Source organism: Canis lupus, chromosome 2 (genome assembly GCF_011100685.1).
Source record: "Canis lupus familiaris isolate Mischka breed German Shepherd chromosome 2, alternate assembly UU_Cfam_GSD_1.0, whole genome shotgun sequence".
Lineage (NCBI taxonomy): Eukaryota > Metazoa > Chordata > Mammalia > Carnivora > Canidae > Canis > Canis lupus.
In genome coordinates this window covers 56736269-56758432 of record NC_049223.1, presented here as the reverse complement: position 1 = coordinate 56758432, position 22164 = coordinate 56736269, and the positions used below count along the sequence as shown (strand labels likewise).

General features: G+C 38.4%; 1 long non-coding RNA gene across 1 annotated transcript; it reads right to left on the bottom strand.

The window, feature by feature from the left end:
* Positions 1-16077: 16077 nt before the first annotated feature.
* LOC119871114 lies at positions 16078-21773 on the bottom strand. Its single transcript, XR_005355681.1, has 2 exons — positions 21535-21773; positions 16078-16459 (listed from the first exon to the last, which is right to left on the bottom strand). It is a non-coding gene; the product is annotated as an uncharacterized LOC119871114 (long non-coding RNA).
* Positions 21774-22164: the final 391 nt, after the last annotated feature.

The following is a 22164-nucleotide window of genomic DNA, read 5'->3' as shown; positions in this document are numbered from 1 at the left end:
GCACTGAAAGGGACAGAGGTCCAGAATATGTATTTGAACAAATCATACCTGAAAACTTTCCTAACATGGGAAGGGAAACAGGCATTCAGACCCAGGAAATAGATCCCCGGCACCAAAATCAATAAAAACCGCTCAAATCCTCCGCATTTAATAGTGAAGGTTGCAAATTCCAAAGATAAAGAGAAGATCATTAAAGTAGCAAGAGACAAGAAATCTCTAAATTTTATGGGGAGAAAGATTAGATTAATAGCAGACCTCTCCACAGAGACCTGGCAGGCCAGAAAGGGCTGGCAGGATATATTCAGGGTCCTAAATGAGAAGAACCTGCAGCCAAGAATACTTTATCCAGCAAGGCTCTCATTCAGAATAGAAGGAGAGATAAAGAGCTTCCAAGAAAGGCAGAAACTGAAAGAATATGTGACCTCCAAACCAGCTCTGCAAGAAATTTTAAGGGGGACTCTTAAAATTCCTCTTTAAGAGGAAGTCCAATGGAACAATCCACATAAACAGGGACTGAATAGGTATCATGGTGACCTAAACTCATATCTTTCAATAGTAACTCTGAACGTGAACGGGCTTAATGACCCCATCAAAAGGTGCAGGGTGTCAGACTGGATAAAAAAGCAGGACCCATCTATTTGCTGTCTACAAGAGACTCATTTTAGACAGAAGAACACCTACAACCTAAAAAAAAAAAAGGTTGGAGAACCATTTACCATTCAAATGGTCCTCAAAAGAAAGCAGGGGTAGCCATCCTTATATCAGATAAACTAAAATTTACCCCGAAGACTGTAGTGAGAGATGAAGAGGGACACTATCTCATACTTAAAGGATCTATCCAACAAGAGGACTTAACAATCCTCAATGTATATGCCCCGAATGTGGGAGCTGCCAAATATATCAATTAATAAACAAAGTTAAGACATACTTAGATTATAATATATTTATACTTGGTGACTTCAATCTAGCGCTTTCTACAATCAACAGGTATTCTAAGCAAACATCTCCAAAGAAACGAGAGCTTTAAATGAAACACTGGACCAGATGGATTTCACAGATATCTACAGAACTTTACATCCAAACTCAACGGAATACACTTTCTTCTCAAGTGCACATGGAGCTTTCTCCAGAATAGACCACATACTGGGTCACAAATCAGGTCTGAACTGATACCAAAGGATGGGGATATTCCCCTGCATATTTTCAGGCCATAATGCCTTGAAATTAGAATTAAATCACAGCAAGAAGTTTGGAAGGACTTCAAACACGTGGGGGTTAAGGACCATCCTGCTAAAAGATGAAAGGGTCAACCAGGAAATAAAGGAAGAATTAAAAAGTTTGATGAAAACTAATGAGAATGAAGATACAACCGTTCAAAATCCTTGGGATGGAGCCAAAGCAGTCCTGAGGGGGAAACAAATCACAATACAAACATCCATCCAAAAACTGGAAAGAACTCAAATATAAAAGCTAACCTTGCACCTAAAGGAGATGGAGAAAAAACAGCAAATAGATCCTACACCCAGCAGAAGAAGAGAGTTAATAAAGATTCGAGCAGAACCGAACGAAATCGAGACCAGAAGAACTGTGGAACAGATCAACAAAACCAGGAGTTGGTTCTTTGAAAGAATTAATAAGATAGATACACCATTAGCCAACCTTATTAAAAGAAGAGAGTGAAGACTCAAATTAATAAAATCATGAATGAAAAGGAGAGATCACTACCAACACCAAGGAAATACAAACGATTTTAAAAACATATTATGAACAGCTATACACCAATAAATTAGGCAATCTAGAAGAAATGACCCATTCCTTGAAAGCCACAAACTACCAAAACTGGAACAGGAAGAAATCGAACACCTGAACAGGCCAATAAGCAGGGAGGAAATTGAAGCAGTCATCAAAAACATGCCAAGACATAAAAGTTCAGGATCAGATGGCTTCCCAGGGGAATTCTATCAAACGTTTAAAGAAGAAACCATACCTATTCTACTAAAGCTGTTTGGAAAGATAGAAAGATATGGGGTACTTCCAAATTCATTCTATGAGGCCAGCATCACCTTAATTCCAAAACCAGACAAAGACCCACCAAAAAGGAAAATTATAGACTAGTATCCCTGATGAACATGGATGCAAAAAATCTCAACAAGATACTAGCCAATAGGATACTAAAATACATTAAGAAGACTATTCACCATGACCAAGTAGGATTTATTCCCGGGATGCAAGGCTGGTTCAACACTCGTAAAACAATCAATGTGATTCATCATATCAGCAAGAGAAAAAACAAGAACCATATGATCCTCTCAAAGATGCAGAGAAAGCATTTGACAAAATGCAGCATCCATTCCTGATCAAAACTCTTCCAGACTGTAGGGATAGAGGGAACATTCCTCAACATCTTAAAAAACATCTTAAAAACTACGAAAAGCCCACAGCAAATATCATTCTCAGTGGGGAAGCACTGGGAGCCTTTCCCCTAAGATCAGGAACAAAACAGGGATGTCCACTCTCACCACTGCTATTCAACATAGTACTGGAAGTCCTAGCCTCAGCAATCAGACAACAAAAGGACATTAAAGGCATTCAAATTGGCAAAGAAGAAGTCAAACTCTCCCTCTTCGCCAATGACATGATACTCTACATAGAAAACCCAAAAGCCTCCACCCCAAGATTGCTAGAACTCATACAGCAATTTGGCAGTGTGGCAGGATACAAAATCAATGCCTAGAAGTCAGTAGCATTTCTATACACTAACAATGAGACTGAAGAAAGAGAAATTAAGGAGTCAATCCCATTTTCAATTGCACCCAAAAGCATAAGATTCCTAGGAGTAAACCTAACGAAAGAAGGAAAGGATCTATACCCCAAATACTATAGAACACTTCTGAAAGAAATTGAGGAAGACACAAAGAAATGGAAAAATATTCCATGCTCATGGATCGGCAGAAGTAATATTGTGAAAATGTCAATGTTACCCAGGGCAATTTACACGTTTAATGCAATCTCTATCAAAATACCATGGACTTTCTTCAGAGAGTTAGAACACATTATTTTAAGATTTGTGTAGAATCAGAAAAGATTCCGAATAGGCAGGGGAATTTTAAAAAAGAAAACCATAGCTAGGGGCATCACAATGCCAGATTTCAGGTTGTACTACAAAGCTCTGGTCATCAAGACAGTGTGGTCCTGGCACAAAAACAGACACATAGATCAATGTAACACCACGGACAATCCAGAAGTGGACCCTCAACTTTATGGTCAACTAATATTCGATAAAGGAGGAAAGACTATCCATTGGAAGAAAGACAGTTTCTTCAATAAGTGGTGCTGGGAAAATTGGACATCCACTTGCAGAAGAATGAAACTAGAACACTCTTACACCATACACAAAGATCAACTCAAAATGGATGAAATATCTAAATGTGAGACAAGATTCCATCAAAATTCCAGAGGAGAACATAGGCAACACACTTTTTGAACTCGGCCACAGTAACTTCTTGCAAGATATATCCACGAAGGCAAAAGAAAGTAAAGCAAAAATTAACTATTGGGACTTCATCAAGATAAGAAGCTTTTGCACAGCAAAGGATACAGTCAACAAAACTAAAGACAACCTACAGAATGGGAGAAGATATTTGCAAATGATGTATCAGATAAAGGGCTAGTTTCCAAGATCTATAAAGAACTTATTAAACTCAACAGCAAAGAAACAAACAATCCGATCATGAAATGAGAAAAAGACATGAAGAGAAATCTCACAGAGGAAGACATAGACATGGCCAACACACACATGAGAAAATGCTCCTCATCACTTGCCATCAGGGAATACAAATCAAAACCACAATGAGATACCACCTCACACCAGTGAGAATGGGGAAAATTAACAAGGCAGGAAACCACAAATGTTGGAGAGGATGCGGAGAAAAGGGAACCCTCTTACACTGTTGGTGGGAACGTGAACTGGTGCAGCCACTCTGGAAAACTGTGTGGAGGTTCCTCAAAGAGTTTAAAATAGACCAGTCCTATAACCCAGCAATTGCAGTGCTGGGGATTTACCCCAAAGATGCAGATGCAATGAAACACCGGGACACCTGCACCCCGATGTTTCTAGCAGCAATGTCCACAATAGCCAAACTGTGGAAGGAGCCTCGGTGTCCATCGAAAGATGAATGGATGTTAGTAAATTGAACACCAATAAAAAAATAAATTAAAATAAAAAAAAAATTCAAAAAAAAAAAAAAAAAAAAAAGAAAGATGAATGGATAAAGAAGACGTGGTGTATGTATACAATGGAATATTACTCAGCCATTAGAAACGACAAATACCCACCATTTGCTTCAACGTGGATGGAGCTGGAGGGTATTATGCTGAGTGAAATAAGTCAATCGGAGAAGGACAAACAGTATATGGTCTCATTCATAGAAGGGAATAGAAGGGAAGGGAGGAGAAATGTGTGGTAATATCAGAAAGGGAGACAGAACATGAAGACTCCTAACTCTGGGAAATGAACTAGGGGTGGTGAAGGGGAGGCGGGCAGGGGGTGGGGGTGAACGGGTGATGGGCACTGAGGGGGGCACTTGACGGGATGAGCACTCTGTTATTCTGAATGTTGGCAAATTGAACACCAATAAAAAATAAATTTATTATTAAAAAAACAAAACAAATAAAAATGAAAAATAATAACTATCCCCGAATTAAGCAAGAAAATTCAAAGTATACATAGCAAATATTATCTTAGAGATTAAATGCATCATTTAAGTATAGAATTGAATCAAAAGAGATCTGAAATAGATACACAGACCTACATGAAGGGAACATATGGAAAGTGCTAGAGGAAAATGCTACAGTTTCCTTGACTGGAAGAAACACTAGCAACTGGTATGCTACTGGCACAGATGGAAAGAGAGGCCATGTTTTTCTAATAGATTAAAGTAATCAACGGCACCGAACATTCCAGTAGATTAAAGAAATGTATAAACCCATTTTTTTTTAACCTTGGTAGAAATTATTACAGAGTTCTGAGAGTGGAATTGCTAAAGGAATTGGTCATAAAGAGTTACAGAACCATTAGCCACATTTCTGGGCCATACAGAAGACATTTCCTTTAACTACACTCCTGACAAGAATTAACATGTGGGGATTTCAATTGAAATGGAGCTCTACCAGGGGAGTGTGTGTGAGAGTAGGGCAGTTTTTAGGAATTCAGTCCTCTTCTCTCTGTGGAATTAAGAAAAAAGAAATTGCAAGTGACCTGAAATTCAATGAGACACTGTGCCTATTTCAGTGAAAAAGTTCATCTTGTTCATAATGGAAAATAATTGAAATGAGATTTTTGCTGAAACAAGCAACATTTATAATCACATGAGATATTTAAAAAGAGCAAAGAGAAAAAGCATTCTAAATAATTCTAAGAGAATAAGATGTAGCCAAAAGAATCATGGCAATCCTTTCCACGTTCCTCCTTAAGAGCAGGAAGTCAAATTACAGCTAAGAAGGTGACCAAGGCAAGTGTGGACAGGAAAAATTGCTGAGGCCCCTGCTCCTTTCCCAACCGAGGATTCTACAGCCTGGAAGATAGGTGGAGAAGGACAGAAAGGCAGTCAGCCCTGCTGACATCCACCTTTAGAAACAGAGATAATGAGACATAATTATTTTCTGTCTTCTAGTCTACCCTCCTCCCAGGTCAGAGATCAGAGTTTTAGGTATCAGGAAGAGCAGTTCCAAAGTGTTTAGGAACTGTTGATTGGAGAAAGATTTAAGAACAAACCAACCAACCAACCCTCCAAGTCAATTTAACATGTTGAAGTTATATACTAAGCCAATTCTAAAATATTTTTTCCCCACTGTGCTTAAATGTTATTCTTATTCAGTAGAGGAACAGGGATTAAGGGACCATCCCTTAAATATCAATATTCCTCTGGGCTCTGTGCTGGATCTTATTTTATTCTTTCTCTCCACACTCTGGGCAATGCTATGCAGCCCAGTGCTTCAGCGACCACACGCTGATCACCTTCAGATCTATATTCCTCTCTCAGATCTATCTCATGAGCTTTAAACACACAGCGCACACTTGAAAGCTCTTCATGGATTCTTACAGGCAACTCAAACTTAGAGAATAAAATAAACTCATTATTTATACTTTCCCGATCCTTTACTAAATTTATAGCTCCTTTGCTGCTGTGTGGAAACCTTGGTTATCAGTGTTTTGTTTCTCCTCCTGGTCCTATACTTGCTTTTCCAATGGATATTTTAAATTAAATGTTTACTTTACTTTTATCTTGTTTGTGTATCTTTTTTTTTTGTTTTTTTTTTTTTTTTTTTGTGTATCTTGTAAGCTAACTTAAATCTATTATGGAACAATGATAAATCAATGAACTCATAAAATGAAGTATAAAAGCAAAACACTACAATGAATGTGTCAGGGAGGGAGGGCACATGCTCAAGTTGGGATGCCCTCTCCAGGAGATGGCGCTCACCCTGTATTTTTGCTTTAGGAATTTTTTTTTTTTTTTTTTTTTTTTTTTTTTTTAGGATTTTTTACATTGAGAAAAATGTCACAATTTTCTTATATAGATAATGAAGTCAAAGCAACATTGATGTTTCATGTTTTGCCATTTTTAGGATGGTCCTCTGGGCTACCAGGACTTTACCTAATGATTTCTTATGCTTATTTTACAGATGTAGGTAGAGTTTGGGAGTGAAAGTGCTAGAAGGAATGAAATTTTTGGTGAGGAAGAATTTGTGATATAAGGTGAAAGAAAGGACACATCTAAAAGCTCTTCCAACAAATAGAAGGTCATAGTCTTATTATCATAGGGTGGGAAGCATACAAGCAGGAAAGCAAAAAGGAAGGTAGAGATTTGGGTAGAGGAAGCTAACAAGTGAATATATATCTAGGGCTATCTGAAAAAAATAAAGTGGTAAACCCATAATTTAAAAGCAATTACATAATATAGTCTTGGTACTTTATTTATAAGATGTATGATCATGGGGAAGGTTTGTTTTTGTTTCCTCTCTGGGCATTGAGCTGGATAATCTCTATGGACACTACAATTCTAAAATTCTACAACTGCCATATAGAACTACAGAGTAAGGGGGAAAGTAATTGCAAGTTTAACTGGTGAAAGATATAGGTTGAGATGGTTTTCATTCCTTATGAAAAGCTAACTTACTGGCTCTTGCACAGAACTAGTTTGTAGATAGATTGTAACTCTGGCTCACTATTATTAACTCTGGCTTCTGATTTGGTTCACTGGGGAGAATTCTGAATAATAGCAAGGGCTCCGCCCAGACCAACTCAACAGAAGGGTGTCAGTGGTTGTTAATAAGTGCTCTGTGCAATTCTAGGGCACAGAAAAGATTAAGAACCACTGATCTAGACAACCAGGAAGATAATAAAGGTAAAAACCTTTACTGGAGATAAACAACATTCTTAACACTAGGGAAAGGTGTAGGCATAATCCTGGGGGGGGGGGCGGCGCGGGGAGATACAAAAGAAAAAAAAAGAAAAAGAAGAAAGAGAGTGTTGAACATACAGACTATAATCTGGGAAGAAGACAGGAAGATAGAGTGCCACCTGGTGGGGATCCTCTAATTCTACTTGTCACTGCATTTAGAAAATTTAATGAAGACTATTGCTCCATTGAAAAAAGAAGGAGAAACAGTGACTCTGTGGTCACTGTTGAGAAATGAAAATCCTGAATGTGGATAACTGTTGGGAGTAAGAAATAACACAGTCATGTTTTTACAACTTACATCATGCTATCTAGACTATCTTTTCTCCTCTTCCCAGATGGTAAGGGCTAAGTTTAAGGAATCTCTGCTGACTGTGGAGGCCGGGGAGAAATTAAGGCCATCCCACCTAAAGTTTAGCATTAGCACAAGTACAGCCATCTTAGGCCCCTGTGAATAAGAGCTGAACTTTATGGGAAAAACTGCAGGGAATCCCATATCAGAAAGACAACAGAGCTCAGAATTGCCCTAGGCAGAGAATCCCGTATCAGAAAGACAACAGAACCCACACCCCCGTGGTAGGAAGTCCCATATTAGAATGAGAACAGAGCTCAATGCCCTTGAAAGCCCCCTATCAGAATGTAAACAGAACTTGAGTAATTCCTCCACCCCTTCTGAAAATCCCCTAGACCAGCCTATAAAACACCCAGCTGTAACCCACTTCGGGGTCCAAGTCCCTGCTCCACTGTGTCGGGTATACTTGGACCCAAGCACGAGCATCTGTGTGGGCTCCTTGGTGGTTTCTCGGATTCGCAATCTTGGGCACAACACTGACAGTATGCTTCTATGATCTCTTCTTTGTTGTATTTTTTATTGAATTAGGTTGCAAGGGACTATTATGGTTCTCTACTTGATTTTAGTGCTTTGTCCCAAATAAGTCTGCCTTGCTCTGTTTTTTTGTTTTTTTGTTTTTTTAGTATAAGGATCATTCTAATATCCTTTTCTATCATATTGCTTGGCTCAATTTTGGGTAGAGAGAAACTACTTGTTGCTTGGGTCATTGTACTTAGAAGCACTAACAACAACAAAAAAGTCATGTGTATTTGTTTCTTTCTTCGTATACATGAGATTGCTACTGTTGGGGAAATTACAGACTAGAAAGTTTATGCTTGAATGAGAATGCAGAGGAAAATCCTAATGATCTCTCAGAGAAAACAACATATAATAAAAATTTCATTTAAACCACACACGGGGCTTCTGGGTGGTTCAGTGGTTGAGCATCTGCCTTCAGCTCAGGTCATGATCCTGGGTTCCTGGGACTAAGTCTTACATTGGGGTCCCCACAGGGAGCCTACTTATCCCTTTGCCCATGTCTGTCTCTGCCTCTCTCTGTGTCTCTCATGAACAAAATCTTTAAAAAAAATAATAAAGCACTCACAACACAAGTTTTATATGTGATTTTAAGGGATTCATTATCATCTTGATGTCCATGCATGGTTTTTTATTGGGCCCTGGTCTCAGAATATAAAGAATAGGAATCTGGATTGGACAGATTGCTGTCTTTGACTTGCTAAATGAATATACACTTACATGGTTTTGTATGTATGAGTGAATTTCTCTTGAAAGACACAGAGGTAGACTTGTGCAAAAGAAAAAAATATCCCCTGTTCTTGGTAAAATGATGCACCATCATGAAGTTTTCAGTATTCCCTAAATTATAATTTTAATTCAATTCAATAAAAATACCAGCAAATAGTTTATGGATTTGACAAATTGATTCTAAAGTTTATATTGAAAAAACTCAAAAGTAGCCATGAAAACACTAAAAGGTAAAATTATGAGATGGACTAGCTCTACATTAAAACACACCCCAAAGCCACCATAATTAAATCAATCCAGTACTGCCTCTTGAATGGACAGACTAAAGGAATAGAACTAGAAAAAAAATCCAAAACTAGACACAGCACATATGAAATTAGTGTAAGATAAAAGTGGCATCTCACATTACCACAGGAAAGATGGATTTTGTAGTAAATGGTGCTGAGACAATTGGGTAACAATATAGAGAAAGAACAAAATCAGATTTTAGACTTTATGCTATACTCAAGAATAAGCTGCTATACTAATCTAAACATACTGTACACAAGAATAAATGGAACAGGGATAACGATAGATAACCATATAAATAATAGAAGCAAACACAGGTAGATTATTCTGTTAACCTCAGTTTTGGGAAAGCCTTTTAAAACATATTCAGAATCTAGAGGAAATAAATAAGTTGATACATTGACTACACAAAAATAAAATTATTTGCATGCAAGGAATACCTCTAACAAATTAAAGGACAACTGAGGCTTTTGCATGTAAGGAGCTTGGAAATTGCCACCCTGTCCTAACAAGTAAAAGCTGAACAGGCTGAAAAATCAATTCTTGAATTCTTAAGAGAAATGAGGACACAGGTCAAATCCCCAAACTGAAAAGACAGGTGAACACAAGGAGTCCTAGCTCACTGAAACAGACTCATGAGATTAAGTTTTCTTAACAAGCCCTGCCCTCAGGAGAAACTAGTTAACCAGAGGCTATCTTGCTGGGATGTTATCAGAAACTAACTAATGTGGGGGAAGGAAAATACTCCAGCCTACTCCAGTCAGCCTCTTCCACCTAAAAGGGCGGGGGGGGGGGGGGGGGGGGGGGGGGGATCTCTGAAAAATACTTGCGAAGTTCACAGTCCAGAGGTTATAGGCTCACTAAAAGATTGAGACTTCATCATAGGACTATAGAATGCCTCCCTTTCCCCCACACTTTTCTACCACAATACTAAAGGACTATTTATAGTAGTTCCTTTTATTCGGTACACATATCCAGCAATTAGGAAATAACTACATGGGCTCCTGGGTGGCTCAATCAGTTAAGCATCTATCTGCCTTCAATTTAGGTCATAATCTCAGGGTCCTGGGATCAAGCTCCATGTCTGGCTCCCTGTTCATCAGGGAGTTTGCCTCTCTCTCTCTCTCTCCCTAACCCCTACCTCATGCTCTGTCTCTCTCTCCCTTTCTCAAACTAATAAATAAAATCATTTTTTAAAAAATATAAGACAATCAAAAGGCAAAAAATATAGTTTCAAGAGAAAGAGCAAGCATTAGAACCAGTCATGGAATTAAAGCAACTATGGGAATCTAAAACAAGTATGGGAATTTAAAACAACCATTATTAAAATGCTAAAGGCTCTAATGAATAAAGGAGACAGCATGCAAGAACGGATGGCACTATAAGAGATGGAAATCTTGAGAAAGAACCAAAAAGAATTGCTAGAGGTTAGAAAACAAAACAAAACAAAACAAAAAAACACTGAAAGAGAAATGAAGAGTGCCTTTGGTGGACTTATAAACAGATTGGACATGACTGAGGAAAGAATCTCTGAGCTTAAGGATATCTTTTTTTCTTTTAATTGAAGTTTGATTTGCCAACATATAGTATAACACCCAGTGCTCATCCCATCAAGTGCCCTCCTCACTGCCTGTCACCCAGTTATCCCATTCCCCCGCCTGCCTCCCCTTCCACAACCCTTTGCTCATTTCCCAGACTTAGGAGTCTCTCATAGTGTGTCTCCCTCTCTAATTTTTCCCACTCATTTCCCCTCCTTTCTGAGCTTAAGGATACCTTTATAGGAATCTTCAAAACTTCAAACCAAAGAAAATAAAGACTGTAAAGAGATAAAACAGAATATTCAAGGGCTGTGGGACAAGTACAGAGGTGTAATGTTCAAGTAATGAGAATACCAGAAGGAGAAGAACAGAGAAAGAAACAAATGAAATATTTGAAATAATAATGAATCTCTCCATATTAATGTCAGACATCCAACCACAAATCCAGGAATCTCAGAGAACACCAAACAATAAATGTAAAAATAATAATAGTAATAAGAGCTACGTTTAGGAATATTATACTCAAACTACAGAATATCAAGGGTAAGGAAAAAAATATATTGAAAGAAGCTACAGGGAGAAAAATACCTTACCTACAAAGGAACCAAGATGAGAATTATATCGAATATTTACTTAGAAAACATGCAAGCAAAAAAAAAAGTAAAAAAAAAAAAAAAAAAAAAAAAAGAAAACATGCAAGCAAGAAGAGAGAGTAGTGAACTATTAAAATATTGAGAGAAACCCCCCTACTACCTTAGAATTCTATACTCAGTGAAATTATCCTTTGAAAGTGAAGGAAAAATAAAGACCTTGTTAGACAAAAAAAAAAAAAAAAAAAAAAGGAGGGAATTTGTTGCCAGTAAGCCTGCCTTACAAGAAATCTTAAAAGATCTTTAGGAGTGGTGAAATTATATAGGTCAAAACTTGATTTAAAGAAAGGAAGAGCATCAAAGAATGAATAAGGGAATAGAAGTTTTTCTTATTCTTATTGAGCTAACAAATAAGAGTTTTTTTTAAAGTAATAACAGCAACAATGTATTTGATTATGTATACAATGTATTGTTTTATACATGTGCTTTATTATATATGCTTATATAGAAGAAAAATGAATGACAGCACTGATGTAACTGAAGAGAGGAAAGAATTAGGATTATTTTATTATTATATTTGCAGTACCTGTAAAGTGGTATGGTGTTATTTGAAAATGGACTTTGATTTTTTTTAATAATAAATTTATTTTTTATTGGTGTTCAATTTGCCAACATACAGAATAACACCCAGTGCTCATCCCGTCAAGTGCCCCCTTCAGTGCCCGCCACCCAGTCACCCCCACCCCCACCCTCCTCCCCTTCCACCACCCCTAGTTCGTTTCCCAGAGTTAGGTGTCTTCCATGTTCTGTCTCCCTTTATGATATTTCCTACCCATTTCTTCTCCCTTCCCCTCTACTCCCTTTCACTATTATTTATATTCCCCAAATGAATGAGACCGTATAATGTTTGTCCTTCTCCGATTGACTTATTTCACTCAGCATAATACCCTCCAGTTCCATCCACGTCGAAGCAAATGGTGGGTATTTGTCATTTCTAATGGCTGAGTAATATTCTGAAAATGGACTTTGATTAACTGTCAATGTATATTGCAAACTCTAAGGCAACCACTAAAAAGAGTGAAAAAAAAAAGAAGCACAAATGGTATGTAAGAAAGGTGAAAAAACTGAATGATATAAAATGCTCAGTTAAAACCACAAAAGGCAGAAAAGGAAATGGAAGACAAAAATGGGAGCAAAGAACAAGAGCAGCAAAAAAGAAAACCAACAAATATAGCAGATATTAATCCAACTGTATCAACGGTCACTTTGAATGTCAATGGTCTAAATGCACCAATTCTAAGACAAAGATTGTCAAATGGATCAAAACTTTTTTTTTTCCAAAAAAGAGTTTTTATCTTCTAAAAGTATCCAGGTAAAAACTAATGAATTATATGGTATTATAAATGTTTCAAAAACAAGGGTTTGGACAGAAAATAACAGTTTATAAAACATTTAAGTGACAGTCTAAACAACACTACTTAGGCTATTTCAAAGGCTGTTTTCAATTTATCATAGTTGTTCAAATGGTCCCAATTCAAAAAAATTGCAGTTAAAATAAGCCAATTTAGGCCTGACAAATATTGTTTTCAACCCTAGACATGGGTTAAAGTTGTTGATTTTAACAGTAGATTGCCAAATTGATGCAATTACTTGGCCACTGTGACTACTTTGAAAAACCTACCAAATAAAGGATTTTCATTATCATCTGCTATGATATTTGGGTACCATTGCCATTAACAGGCAGTTATTTGAGAATTCTTTTAGATTATGAGGTATAAAGTTGTTCTGAATGACTTGGCCTATAATTAGAATTTATAAGCTCTGTCTTGACTTCTATTTTTGTAACACAAATGTGTTTGCAGACATACTATACCCTGATAACACCAAGTAGTTGGCTTCCTCTTTCTTCTGCTTCTTTAATTACAGAAACAGTTATAATTACAGGTGAACACTGGAAATTTAACACACAGTGATTTTATTTATCCTAGATGCATACTTAGCCCTCTATAAACAAATAGTAGTCCTAAAGGTGAATATTCCCTCTTATTTTTCTTTGTCTTCTCCTTTGTGCTTCAACTATTACTGTTTTAACTATTTCATACTGGGTTTCAGACTTTAAACGCTGTCTTTAACTTTTGACCTCACTTTCTCCTGTCCTCTGGACTAGGCATTTCTACTTGTTTTCTGTCTTTGCTCTATAATTCTGTGTAAAGGACTCTGGCTTGGATTCATTTCATTGGCTATTTTGGAATTTTTTTTCAGATTGCACCCCTACAGTCCTAACTGGCTCCTTGCAATCCAAGTTGGTCTGCCTGAGCCATGACAAAGGGAAGATTCTGACCAGTGGAGTGATTACAGAACCACCTAGTTTGTACTTTCTAGAGTATTAATATTAGTTTAGAAAAAAAATGAATCTTCATTGCATTATGAATTATGAACCTGATTGTGTAGCCAATTTAAAGGAATAGGCTCAGCCAGAGGCTCTTAAAGGCTGAAGAGTTGCAAGGCAGATGATAGGAGGCCCCAAATTCCAAATGTGAAATTTCATCAGCTGAACCTTTTGAGGTAGAGAGTGCCATTGCTGCAATGATACACTGTCAGTACAAGCTACTCCAGACCTCATTTCAGAGCAAATACATTGCACCGGAGAACCCATATCCTATTAATGTCTTTAGATAAATCTGTATTCCTGGGATTCCTAAGATCTGATAAAGGAACCGTAAAATAGGCTAATAGAGATTCATGCAGTCTGGCCTAAGAAACTCCATCTGAGATACTCACAATATAAAAGAAAAATTGCTCTGGATGCTTGTTGAAAATGTTAAGGAAGACTCTATTCAAACTATTGCAATGTGGGATGTCTGGGTGGCTCAGTAGTTGAGCATCTGCCTTCGGCCCAGGGTGAGATCCTGGGGTCCCAGGATAGAATCCCACATTGGGCTCCCTGCATGGAGCCTGCTTCTCTCTCTGCCTATGTCTCTGTCTCCTCTTTCTGTGTCTTTTCATGAATAAATAAATAAAATCTTAAAAAAAAGACTATTGCAGTGTGGGTCAACTCCACTGAAACAAAAGGCAGGAGAGTTTAGAAGCTCTGGGGTGAGCTAGTGGAAGAGTCCTGAAGGATATTAAGGGGGAGGGTTGTCAATGTGACCAGGCCATTTCTGTTTGCCCATGAGTGCTTATCAAGTTGGGCTTCCACTCTCTCACACAGACTTGAAGGTATGGGCACTGTTTTTCTAGATGTCTACATTTCTGGGGGAAGATTTATACCTGGAAGGCACAGAAAAAGAATTTGCATTTGCAAATTCTCAGACCATAATGCCTTGAAATTAGAACTAAATCACAACAAGATGTTTGGAAGGACTTCAAACACGTGGAGGTTAAGGACCATCCTGCTAAAAGATGAAAGGGTCGACCAGGAAATTAAGGAAGAATTCAAAAGATTCATGGAAACTAATGAGAATGAAGATACAACCGTTCAAAATCTTTGGGATGCAGCAAAAGCAGTCCTAAGGGGGAAATACATCGCAATACAAGCATCCATTCAAAAACTGGAAAGAACTCAAATACAAAAGCTAACCTTACACCTAAAGGAGCTAGAGAAAAAACAGCAGATAGATCCCACACCCAGCAGAAGAAGAGAGTTAATTAAAATTCGAGCAGAACTCAACGAAATCGAGACCAGAAGAACTGTGGAACAGATCGACAGAACCAGGAGTTGGTTCTTTGAAAGAATTAATAAGATAGATAAACCATTAGCCAACCTTATTAAAAAGAAGAGAGAGAAGACTCAAATTAATAAAATCATGAATGACAAAAGGAGAGATCACTACCAACACCGAGGGTTCCCCTTTCTCCACATCCTCTGCAATATTTGTTTCCTGTCTTGTTAATTTTCACCATTCTCACTGGGGTGAAGAGGTATGTCATTGTGGTTTTGATGTGTAAATCCCAACACAGAGCAAACATATAGCATATCACCCAGAGCTCATCCCGTCAAGTGCCCCCCTCAGTGCCCATCATCCAGTCACTGCAACCCCCAAAGTACCTCCCATTCCACTACACCTTGATCCTTTCCCAGAGTTAGGAGTCTCTCATAGTCTGTCATCCTCAACTTATATTTCCACTCATTTTATCTCCTTTTTCCTTTATTCCTTTTCACTATTTTTTATATGCTCCAAAGGAATGAGAGCATAAAATGATAGCCTTTCTCCAATTGACTTATTTCCCTCAGCATAATACCGCCAGTTCCATCCACATCGAAGCAAATGGGGGGTATTTGTCATTTCTGTTCTTTTCTTTCTTTTTTAACTTAACAAATATATACAGAACATTTCTTCCTAAAACAGCAGAATGCACAGTTTTTTTGAGTGCATATCGAACATTCTCCACAATAGACCACATACCCCTTCACAAATCAGCCCTTAACAAGTACAAAAAGATTAAGATTATACCAACCACAATGATATGAATCTTAAGGTCAACCACAAGAAAAAAGATTGGAAATACCACAAATACATGGGGGTTAAAGAATATCCTCCTGCTAATAATGCATGGGTTAACCAGGAAATTAAAGTAGAAACTTAAAAATACATGGAAGGAAATGAAAATGAAAACATGAAGGTAATATTAAAAGATGTGTTAAGTGATCCTCTGATTTTCACACGTGCTCTTCTTAACCTCCATTGTGGAGCTCATCCCATTCCTCCCAGGAATTTGGAATTAATCACCCAGCCAGCATAGTAACTTCCTTGCTTGCCTATTGATTCAGAGGCATGAAGAGCTCAAAGTGGCCAGGCAGCAGTTTCAATTTCCGGATCAGTGGGATTGTTTTTGTGTCTCTCTTTGTAACTGAGACCTCTAGGCCAGCAGAATATAAAATCGTGGGAGCAGAAAGTAAACAGTTTGCAAGTAGATCATGAAGGATTATAGAGAGTGGTACCACTTCCAGTTCCAGGCCTTGATTTCTGCACCTGTGAATGTGCCCTATGGGAGAAACAGCATCATATATTAAAAGCAGATTTCAAACATATATAGCCCTCTGGAGAAGCTTGTCCTAGCCTGCAAGGAATTGTCACCCAGCTGGCACAAAAAGTGCTTCTTTTTTTAATTTTTTTCTAAAATTTATTTTTATTGGTGTTCAATTTGCCAACATATAGAATCACATCCAGTGCTCATCCCTTCATGTGCCCCCCTACGAGCCCATCTCCCTGTCTCCCCCCATCCCCCCGCCACCAACCTCCCTTTCTACCACCCCTAGTTCATTTCCCAGAGTTAGGAGTCTCTCATGTTCTGTCTCCCGTTCTGGTATTTCCCACTCATGTTTTCTCCTTTCCCCTTTATTCCGTGTCACTATTTTTTATATTCCCCAAATGAATGAGACCACATAATGTTTAGTTTATCCTTCTCTGATTGACTTATTTCCACTCAGCATAATATCCTCCATTTCATCCACGTCAAAGCACACTGTGGGTATTTGTCATTTCTAATGGCTGAGTAATATCCCATTGAATACATAAACCACATCTTTATCCATCTAAACCACATCTTTATCCATTCATCTTCCAATGGACACTGAGGCTCCTTCCACAGTTTGGCTATTTTAATGCTTGTTTAATGCTATAAACATCAGGGTGCAGGCATCCCGGCGTTTCATTGCATCTGTATTTTTGGGGTAAATCCCCAGCATTTAAATTGCTGGGTTGTTGGGCCGCTGTATTTTTAACTCTTTGCAGAACCTCCACAAACTTTTCCAGAGTGGCTGCACCAGTTCACATTCCCACCAAAAGGGCAACAGGATTCCACTTTCTCCGCATCCTCTCCAACATTTGTGATATCCTGCTTTGTTAATATTCCCCATTCTCACTGGTGTGAGGTGGTATCTCCTTGTGGTTTTGATTTGTATCTCCCTGGTGGCCAGTGATACAGAGCATTTTCTCATGTGCTTGTTGGCCATGTCTATATCTTCCTCTGTGAGATTTCTGTTCATGTGTTTTGCCCAGTTCATGATCGGATTGTTTGTTTCTTTGCTGTTGAGTTTAATATGTTCTTTATAGATCTTGGAATCTAGCCCTTTATCTGATACATCATTTTCAAATATATTCTCCCATTCTCAAGTTTGTCTTTGAATTTTGTTGACTGTATCCTTTGCTGTGCAAATGCTTCTTCTCTTGATGAAGTCCCAATAGTTCATTTTTGCTTTTGTTTCTCTGGCCTTCATGGATGTATCTTGCAAGAAGGTACTGTGGCTAGGATCAAAAAGGGTTTTGCTTGTATTCTCCTCTTGGATTTTGGATGGAATCTTGTCTCCCATTAAGATCTTTCATCCAATTTGGGTTGATCTTTGTGTTTGGTGCAAGAGAGTGGTCTAGTTTCATTCTTCTGCATGTGGATGTCCAATTTTCCCGGCACCATTTATTGAAGAGACTGTCTTTTTGCCAGTGGATAGTCTTTCCTATTTGTGGAATATTAGTTCACCATCAAGTTGTGGGTCCACTTATGGATTCTCAGTTCTGTTCCATTGACCTATGTGTCTGTTTTTGTGCCAGTACCACACTGTCTTGATGACAACATCTTTGTAGTACAGGCTGAGACCTGGCATTGTGATGCCCCCAGCTATGGTTTTCTTTTTTAATATTCCCCTGGGTATTCGGCATCTTTTCTGATTCCACACAAATCTTAAAATAATTTGTTCCACCTATCTGGAGAAAGTCCATCGTATTTTGATAGGGGTTGCATTAAACGTGTAAATTGCCCTGGGTAACATTGACATTTTCACAATATTAAGTCTTCCAATCCAAGAGCATCGAGTATTTTTCCATCTCGTTGTGTCCTCCTCACTTTCTTTCAGAAGGGTTCTGTGATTTTTATGGGATAGATCCTTTACCTCTTTGGTTAGGTTTAATCCTAGGTATCATACTTTTGGGTGCAATTGAAACGGGATTGACTCCTTAATTTCTCTTCTTTCAGTCTCACTGTTAGTGTATAAAAATGCCACTGACTTCTGGTCATTGATTTTGTATCCTGCCACACTGCCAAATGGCTGTATGAGTTCTAGCAATCTTGGGGTGGAGTCTTTTGGGTTTTCTAGGTACAGTATAATGTCATCTGCCAAGAGGGAGAGTTTGACTTCTTCTTTGCCAATTTGAATGCCCTTTATTTCTTTTTGTTGCCTAATTGCTGAGGCAAGGACTTCTACTACTCTGTAGAATAGCAGTAGTGAGAGTGCTCATCCCTTTCCTGTTCCGGATCTTCGGGGAAGGGCTCCCAGTGTTTCCCCATTGAGAATGATATTTTCTGTGGGCTTTTCATAGATGGCTTTTAAGATGCTGCGGATTGTTCCCTCTATCCCTATACTCTGAAGAGTTTTGATCAGGAATGGATGCTGTATTTTGTCAAATGCTTTCTCTGCATCTATTGAGAGGATCCGATGGTTCTCGTTTTTTCTCTTGCTGATATGATCAACCACATTGATTGCTTCATGGGTGTTGAACCAGCTTTGTGTCCGGGGATAAATCCCACTTGGTCATGGTGAATAATCTTCTTAATGTTCTGTTGGATCCTCTTGGCTAGTCTCCTGTTGAGAATTTTTGCATCCATGTTCATCGGGGTTATTGGTCTGTAATTCTCCTTTTTGGTGGGTTCTTTGTTTGGTTTTAGAAATAAAGTGACGTTGGGTTCATAGAATGAGTTTGGAACGACTCCATCTCTTTTTATCTTCTGGAACAGCTTTAGTAGAATAGGTTGATAGAATTCCCCCGGGAAGCCATCTGGCCCTGGACTTATGTGCCTTGGGATGTTTTGAGGACTGCTTCATTTTCCTCCCCGGTAAGCAGCTTGTTCAGGTTTTCTATTTCTTCCTGTTCCAGTTTTGGTAGTTTGTGGTGTTCCAGAAATGTGCCCATTTCTTCTAGATTGCCTAATTTAATGGCATACAGCTGCTCCTAATAAGTTTTTTTAATTGTTTGTATTCTTTGGTGTTGGTGGTCATCTCTCTTTTCTCATTCATGATTTTATCAATTTGAGTCCTTTCCCTCTTCTTTTTAATAAGGCTGCCTAATGATTTATCTATCTTATTAATTGTTTCAAAGAACCAACTCCTGGCTTTGTTCATCTGTTCCACATTTCTTCTGATCTGCATTTCATTGAGTTTTGCCCGAATGTTTAATAACTCTCTTCCTCTGCTGTGTTTAGGATCAATTTGCTGGTTTTTTCTCCAGCTCCTTTAGGTGCAAGGTTTGCTTTTGTATTTGAGTTCTTTCCAGTTTTTGAATGGATGCTCGTATTGTGATATATTTCCCCTCAGGACTGCTTTTGCTGTTTCCCAAAGATTTCCAATGGTTGTACTGCGTTCTCATTAGTTTCCAAGAATCTTAATTCTTCTCTAATTTCCAGCTTGATCCTTTCATCTTTTAGCAGAATGGTCCTTAAGCTCCACGTGTTTGAAATCCTTCCAGAGTTGTTCTTGTGATTTAGTTCTAATTTCAAAGCATTATGGTCTGAAAAGATGCAGGGGACGATCCCAATCTTTTGGTATTGGTTAAGACCTGATTTGTGGCCCAGTATGTTGTCTAATCTGGAGACAGTTCCATGTGCACTTGAGTAGAATGTGGATTCAATTGTGTTTGCATGGAAAGTTCTGTAAAGGGATCCCTGGGTGGCGCAGCGGTTTGGCGCCTGCCTTTGGCCCAGGGCGGGATCCTGGAGACCCGGAATCGAATCCCACGTCGGGCTCCCGGTGCATGGAGCCTGCTTCTCCCTCTGCCTGTGTCTCTGCCTCTCTCTCTCTCTCTCTCTCTGTGACTATCATAAAATAAATAAATAAATAAATTAAAAAAAAAAAAGAAAGTTCTGTAAATATCTGCGAAATCCATCTGGTCCAGTGTATCATTTAAAGCTCTTGTTTCTTTGGAGATGTTGCGCTTATAAAACCTGTCGATTGTGGAAAGTGCCACATTCAAGTCACCACGTATAAGTGTATTATTATCTAAGTATGTTTTAACTTTGGTGATTAAATGATTGATATACTTGGCAGCTCCCACATTCGGGACATAAAGATTGATGATTGTTAGGTCCTCTTGTTGGATAGATCCTTTAAGTATGATTGATATAGTGTCCCAATTCATCACTTACTGCAGTTTGTGAAGAAATGTAGTATATCTGATCTAAGGATGGCTACCCTGCTTTCTTTGGAGGACCATTGGAATGGTTCGTTTTTCTCCAACCTTTTATTTTCCAGCTGTAGGTTTCCTTATGTCTAAAGTGAGTCTCTTGTAGACAGCAAATAGATGGGTTTTGCTTTTTTATCCAGTCTGAAACCGCAGCTGCACATTTAATGGGGTCATTAAGCCCATTCACGTCCAGAGTTACTATTGAAAGATCTATATTTCGTGTCATCATGATCCCCATTCAGTCCCTGTTTTTGTGCATTGTTCCCTTGGACTTCCTCTATTACAGAATCCCCCTTAGTATTTCTTGCACAGCTGACTTCGTGGTCACATATTCTTTCGGTTTCTGCCTATCTTGGAAGCTCTGAATCTCTCCTTCTATTCTGAATCAGAGCCTTGCTGGATACAGTATTCTTGGCTGCATGTTCTTCTCATGTAGGACCCTGAATATATCCTGCCAGCCCTTTCTGACCTGCCAAGTCTCTGTGGAGGGGTCTGCTCTTATGCTAATACTTCTCCCCATAAAATTTAGAGATTACTTGTCTCTTGCTGCTTTAAGGAAATTCTCTTGATCTTTCGAATTTGCAAGTTTCACTATTAAATATCCAGGTGTAGAGCGGTTTTTATTGATATTGGGGTGGGATCTATCTATTTCCTGCATCTGAATGCCTGTTTCCTTCACCAATTTACGGAAGTTTTCAGCTATGATTTGTTCAATTACATATTCTAGACATCTGTCCCTTTTGGTACCCCCGGAAACACCAGATAAACATAGATTTTTGTTTCTAAGGCTGCTATTTTTTCCCCTTAACCTATCCTCATGATCTTTTAGTCGATTTCTCTTTTTTCCTCAGTTTCCCTCCTTGCCATCAACTTGACTTCTATGTCACTCACCCGTTTAGTTGATTTTTAATTTCGGCCTGATATGATCTAAATTCTGCAGTCATGAAGTCTCTTGAATCCTTCATGCTTTTTTCGAGAGCTACCAGTAGCCTTATAATTGTGCTTCAGAATTGGCTTTCTGACATTGAACTGTAATTCAAATTTTGTAACTCTGCGGGAGAGAGAGCTGTTTCTGATTCTTTTGTGAGGTGAGTTTTTCCTTCTAGTTATTTTACTCAGTGCAAAATGGCCAAAAACAAGTTTTATTGGGAAAATAAAAAAAAGACAGAAGAGAAAGAAGAAAAGAAAAATAAAGAAGAAAAAATAATAAAAAGAAAAAAAGAAAGGAAAGATAAAAGAGAATAGAATAAAAAAAGGGTGGGGGGAAGCAAATCGAAATCAAAAAACAGAAAACAAGGGGGAGTATCCTCTCATTTTCTATCCTGTAAATCCCTCTGCTTCCCCTGAAACTTTCCAGTGCTTCTTGGTCAATAATTTCTTTTTTCCCCTGTCCTTCTAGCTGGTCTTCTGTGGGAGAGGCCTGCTGTGCTGATTTTCGGGTTTTAGCACTTGGGGGAGCTGCTCAGCCCCCTCCCTGGTGAGGGAGGCTCAGTGAAAGATGTTTAACCTCTTTATCCGTTG